General features: G+C 41.6%; 1 long non-coding RNA gene across 1 annotated transcript in view; it reads right to left on the bottom strand.

Moving 5' to 3' along the window:
• Position 1: 1 nt before the first annotated feature.
• Positions 2-6,353, bottom strand: part of LOC310835321 — an 88,845-nt gene continuing 82,493 nt past the window's right edge. The window contains exons 2-3 of the long non-coding RNA XR_014559549.1: positions 433-670; positions 2-102 (exon numbers count right to left, since the gene is read on the bottom strand). This is a non-coding gene — a long non-coding RNA (uncharacterized lncRNA). The remainder of the gene's footprint in view (positions 103-432; positions 671-6,353) is intronic.

Here is a 6,353-nt window from a genome sequence, read left to right as displayed (position 1 = left end):
GCTCAGTTCTGGCACCTCTCAGATGGGCGCCATTGCCATTCTAAGAGAATGAGGGAGGTGTTCATGATGAGTTCCGGCACCTTCTTTTCTGGAAAAATAGCTCTGGTAACTACGCGGGTGGCGCTGTGGGTTAAACCACAGAGCCTAGGACTTGCTGATCAGAAGGTCAGTGGTTCAAATCCCCGCAACGGGGTGAGCTCCCGTTGCTCGGTCCCTGCTCCTGCCCACCTAGGAGTTCGAAAGCACGTCAAAGTGCAAGTAGATAAATAGGTACCACTCTGGCGGGAAGGTAAACTGTGTTTCCATGCGCTGCTCTGGTTTGCCAGAAGTGGCTTAGTCATGCTGGCCACATGACTCGGCCAATAAAGCAAGATGAATGCCGCAACCCCAGAGTCGTCCACGACTGGACCTAATGGTCAGGGTTCCCTTTACCTTTTAAGCACCAACGAAACAGTTTTGCTAGATATAAGAGAGGCTTTCCCAACTTCTCAGTCACTGGAAATTATGGTCGTTGGCTCCAAGGAAGCATGGGATTTGAAGATTTCTCTACCTGTTGAATTGGGTCAGAAGGAGGCAGAAAAAACCCTAAATATCTCATGCTGACAGGCAGGGAATGATAGATGGAACACTGGAATTTCTTTCTTCTGGATCAGATGAGGAAACAAAGTAGCTGACGCTCCATATCTCACACTCCCTGGCCCTCTTCATGGTGGCAAACCCCCAATAATAGAACCCTCTCCCACTTCCGATACAGCAGAGTCAAAGTCTCAGCACCTTCAGACACACTGTAAGCATTCCAGGCTGGTGTTTGGGATCCAGCAGTAATTTATGAGAGGCTGAAGAAGCATCTTTGAGATATATACATGAAATCCTGATTTGTGCGAGTTATGCATCTAAATCAGAGCTTCCCATACTTTTGGTCTCCAGCTGTTTTTTGACTACAATTCCCATTCTCCCTAGCTAGCGGGACCAGTGATCAGGGATGATGGGAATTGTAGTCAAAAAACAGCTAGAGACCCAAGTGTGGGAAACCCTGATCGAAATACACACTTTCAATTTGCATTGAAATGAAAGACTTTGAAAACTGAACACAAATTGTTTGGGTGATTTGGAATAGAAAGCATATGGGTTTTTTTTTCTTTTAATAATTATAATTATTATTATGCAGTTTGATTGAAAGTAATCTATTTATTTTTAAATTGCCATTGGAATCATTTTCATTTCTGATTTATTTGCTTAATTAAAAAAAAAACCAATCGCATTCTAAGGTTAAATGAGACAATAATAGCTAAAATACCTGATTGAAAGCATTTGCCCTGGTATTTTGTGTTTGAAAAAAAATTGTTTCCCACTCCATGGACCTTGTAATCTTCACTACTTAAGTATTTCTTAAAATTCATGTCAATTACTATTCTGGCCAGTGCCTACACAATCAATATGTTTTAATCACTGTCTACTTTGTAGATATTCCTAATTATCCAATAAACAAAAATTGACTTTTGTATTATACCGAGTAAACAATTTCTGATTAATAAACTCTCATTAGTTATTTTTAAATGGTAGAGGAAATGCAATTATGACAGTATCAAAACATTAATCTGATTAAATCTCTTTTGTAATGATGGAAATGATGGAAATAAACCAATTTTTCATCTTGACATTTCTGTCATGCCAATGTTTCTGTCACCTTTAAATTTCCAACTGTTAGTTTCACAGAGCATTGAAATGACGTTCTGGTTTATGGCCAGGCTTCCCCAACCTGGCGCCCTCCATATATTTCAACACCTACCAGTATTCTATTGGGGCAGATTGAAAGTCTTCCTGGTAATATATAAAAAGCCCTAGAATAACTTTAGGTCAGCCTAGTTGAGGGACCACCTTGTTCCAGAACTACCGTTGAGCTGTTTGCTGCTTGGGATTCATTTTCCAAACCTATAACCATTTTCACACTCGGAATAGCATCTTTGAAACTCGAGCAAACGATGGTGGAGGAAACCATCTCATGCCAAAACCTGTGCCACTTTACGATTCAGTCATTTTCACATGTGCAATGCAGCCAGCAGTGATTTGTCCAAAGTCATGAGCAGACAACACATTTTATATTTGCAAAACAATTTATTGTTGTTTTTCTGTTTTGTTTTCTACATGGGTACTATTTCTTTTCTTTTTCTTCTTGTTTGAGTCTTATCTTACTCCATGCACTCGTATTATGCTCTTTTTATCTTTCAATGGTGTTTGTGCAACATTTTTTTATTTGCAAAACCAGACAGATATGGGTTTGCTTACCATATCACTCTCAAAGTGAGACCCTGTACCAGGTCCTTGAGACTTGAATCTTGGAACAGTTCTAGTTGGCCATGTGAATTTTTAGCAAGAGCATTACATCCCAATATAGCCCTTCCATTCAAGTTTGTAATTAGTGAAATTAGTGAAATTAGTGAAAGTCTCTTTATAAATAAAGACAGGCATAGTTAAAGTGAAGCAACAGTGGCTTGTTTTCCTGTGATGTGAGTCTGTTTTCATCCCAGCTTTACAGTTTCCATGACAGACAGACATATGTTTATCCATTATTCCTTATTCCTCCTACCTAAAGAATAAGGTTTTTTTAAATAGATACAAACTTACACAAGTAATAAGGGTGTTGATGATGCTGGACCTAATGCCCAAGCAATATCATCCATGACCAGATTTTTCTACAAACCTAAACAAGCCTTTCTATCAGCACTGGTTGCCATATAAACCAGAAAATTCCGCTAATGTCTGCAGGGTGGGGCTAATAGTAAATATATTAGTAAATGTCTGGGATCTCATCTGTTCCCCGCTGCACAGCAGTCACTTCCTTGTTGCCTCCTAGATGGCAATTTTGAAAACCCGCTCATCCGCCACTTCCGATCAACCAAAAAAGGCTCAACAGCTTTGGGGATGATTGCCCCCCAAAAGCTCAGCAACTGTGTTTGGATTTTCTAAGGTTACTGCTGCACACAGGAAATAATTTGTACAGCTGATTGCTTCAGTTTTGGATTACTTGCAACCAGAATGAAACCTTGTGCCACCAAGGTAGCAAGTTGAAAGATCAGACACAGAAAATACTGATAAGTCCAGTTGGGAAAGATTTCCGTTCTGATTAGTATCTCGCTAACAAACAAGGAAGTATAGCTTATAAGAAGAGACAGCACTGACTTGGCTGCATTTAGATGAACCTCCAGGCGAGGGTTGTGGAAAATGGTTGCATTTTGTTCCAGGTTTTTGGCATGCCTGAAAAGAGTATTGAGAATTGGCACAGAAGAGGCAATCACTATCACTAGGGGAACAGAACAGCCCAGGATAATGGGGAAGAGTTTGTAAGGCATAGTCATATGCACGAGTATCAATTTTCGCTTTTTGTAGTCGTTTGTAAGGTTAAAGTCAGAGGGAAGGCTGAGGAAAGTCTGATTGTTCAGACTGTCGGATGCTTGGGACACTGTTTTAAAAGTCCAGGTGACTAGGAATGTTGCTGCACAGGAAGCCAGCACAGAACCAAGGAGGAACCAACGCACAAGGCTGGAAAATTGTAGTTTCACCCTCAGCAAAAAGGACTGCTTGAAGTTGACAATCTTCATGCAGTAGAAAACACTCAGCCAGGCAGTGAACCAGAAGCTCAAAAAGCTTGCGGCAATATCGAGGGTAAACGTGATTTTTTGCACCATGTAAAACTTTCTGAAGAACTCCTTCCAGATGAGTGAAATGAAATAGTCCAGAATTAGTGATGTGCAGAAGCAAAGGTTGGACAGCCCCAGGCTGGCCAGAATTTCATCACTGGGCATCAGACTTCTGCCTTTCATCCAGTCGGTAACATTCACACCAACAATAAGCCCACTGGTGATAAAAACCAAAATGCAAAGAGTACCTGAAACAATGAAATAAAAGGTTATAAATAGAGTGATGTGATCCACCTGGTTTTCAGACCTGGTGGGTCCCATATTGAAATTGAAATACTTTATTGTCATTTGTACAACTTGTATACAGTGAGATTACCTGAGCATCCCCACTCAGCTCAATTAGTCTTAATTCCCCTCGTTTACTGACGCGCACCCACCAAATCCGAAAGTCAGTTGCCCTGTTGTTATCTTTTCATTCAGCAGCCTAAAAGCCCATGGATAGAAGCTGTTCTTTACCCTGTTGGCACGACTAATCATGCTTCTATATCTTCTGCCCGAGGGCAGGAGATCAAGAAAGTGCCGGCCAGGGTGTGACTCACCCCTGAGAATTTTCCTCACTCTCCTGAGCCAACGTTCTTCCACAATGTCATCCAGTGGATTCACGGGACAGCCTATAATATCTTGTGTTATATTCACCACCCTCTGTAGGCACTTCCTATCAGTTGATGTCATACCATCGTGTCACACCGTGATGCAGTATGAAAGGACACTTTCTATTGTGGACCATAGAGATGGTATCTGCATCAGCAGGAGATAAATGGGATCTTGTTTGCTCTGGAAATGGTTAGTGCAAAGGCTTTAATTGAATTCAATCAATTAAGTGGGATCGGGTGAAAGAGGCATAACTCAGACCAATCAGTCAAACAAAGCCATATGTCATGGGTACTGCCAAACAAAGTCAACCTTCACTGGGATAAGTAGCTTCATATGTTGTTTATTCATGTTAGTTACAAAAGTCCTCCAAGTCCAATGGTTTAGCAGTCTCCTTCAAGACCTCAAGATGATGGCTGAATTTTACTGAGACAGCAAAGAACAAAGTTTTCTTATACAGTGGAACCTCGGTTGTCGAACGTCTCCATTGACGCACGTTTTGGCTTCTGAACGCTGAAAACCCTGAAGTAACTGCTTCAGTTTTCGAATGATTTTCCGAAGCCGAACGTGCCTCAAAGCTTCCTTTTTGAGTTTCCCTATTGTATTGAGGACACGGGTGGTGCTGTAGGTTAAACCCACAGAGCCTAGGGCTTGCCAGTCAGAAGGTTGGCAGTTCAAATCCCCACGACGGGGTGAGCTCCCGTTGCTCGGTCCCAGCTACTACCAACCTAGCAGTTTGAAAGCACATCAAAGTGCAAGTAGATAAATAGATACCGCTCTGGCGGGAAGGTAAACGGCGTTTCCGTGCGCTGCTCTGGTTCGCCAGAAGCGGCTTAGTCATGCTGGCCACATGACCCGGAAGCAGTACGCCAGCTCCCTCAGCCAGTAAAGTGAGATGAGCGCCGCAACCCCAGAGTCATCCGCGACTGGACCTAATGGTCAGGGGTCCCTTTACCTTTACCTTTATTGTACTGAGGCTTCCGCTTTCAGTTTTCGGTTTTCGGGTGTTTCAGAAGTCTGTCTTCCGGAACGGATTACATTTAAAAACCAGGGTTCCACTGTACCATCAATTTACATTAATGACATAAACATCCTTCCATCCCTGTGTTACAACCTGTGTAGTTGCAACTAAAAGGAAAATCACCAAAGGTTTTATAGAGAGGTCAGCACTAATTCCTGAGAAAATAGAGAGAAGACACCATTTGGGGTTTAGGACTGGTGAAGGGTCAATAATGATTCCAGTTTCCTTAAGAATTTGTGCCCAAAAGTAGCCACATGAGGCAACCCTAGCATATGTGTCAATAACACCCATATCCCCTTCAACATGTCCACATATTTCTATCCTGAATCTGTGCTAGTCGCACAAGTGTATAGTACCCTTTATGGACTGTTTTCAGGAAATTATCTCAAATACGGGTCAATAAAGAAGAAAAGAGCTTAGCGTACCAGATTTCATCCCAAACAATTTCATCAAGGGTCTCATTCACTACTCTGCTCCTCACACCAATTGTAAACTACAGAAAGAGAGGAACTGCAAGGCTAGTAACATTTAATGAGCCCTTCCATATAATATTAGAATGAAGATAATTTGTGATGATGCCCAAGAGATGAAGAGTACCTGAAACAATGAGGTAAAAGATTGCGAGTAGAGAGAGGTGATTCATCTGGTCTTCAGACATGGTGGATCCCACGGAAATGATAGCTGTACTCGTGGAAGATACAGGGAATCTTGTTCACTCTGAAAATGGTTAGAGAGGAGGCTTTAATTTGCTGAAGATGATCAAATGACCAATGCAAATGACCAGAGTTCTCCAATTATTGTTTCTCTAAATGGCACCTGTGGCAACAAAGCAAAAAACCCATGCCTCATAGAAATGTAACACAATACCTTAGTCACTTTCCTGATATTTCAGGGCAGTCAACAAGCCGTCATGATTTTATTTTTAGCAGAATAATTCCTTCATTCCAAATATTCCACAAAGGGTGTAAAATTTCATCTGAGGCCATTTCATCTGGAAGGCAGAGAACAAACGTTTAATGACTTCTTTAGGGGAATGGTCTTCC

The sequence above is a fragment of the Podarcis gaigeae genome (assembly GCF_964106915.1).
Source record: "Podarcis gaigeae genome assembly, chromosome: 17".
NCBI classification, from domain to species: Eukaryota; Metazoa; Chordata; class Lepidosauria; order Squamata; family Lacertidae; genus Podarcis; species Podarcis gaigeae.
The sequence above is the reverse complement of the archived record's forward strand: the minus strand, read 5'-3'. Positions and strand labels throughout refer to the sequence as shown.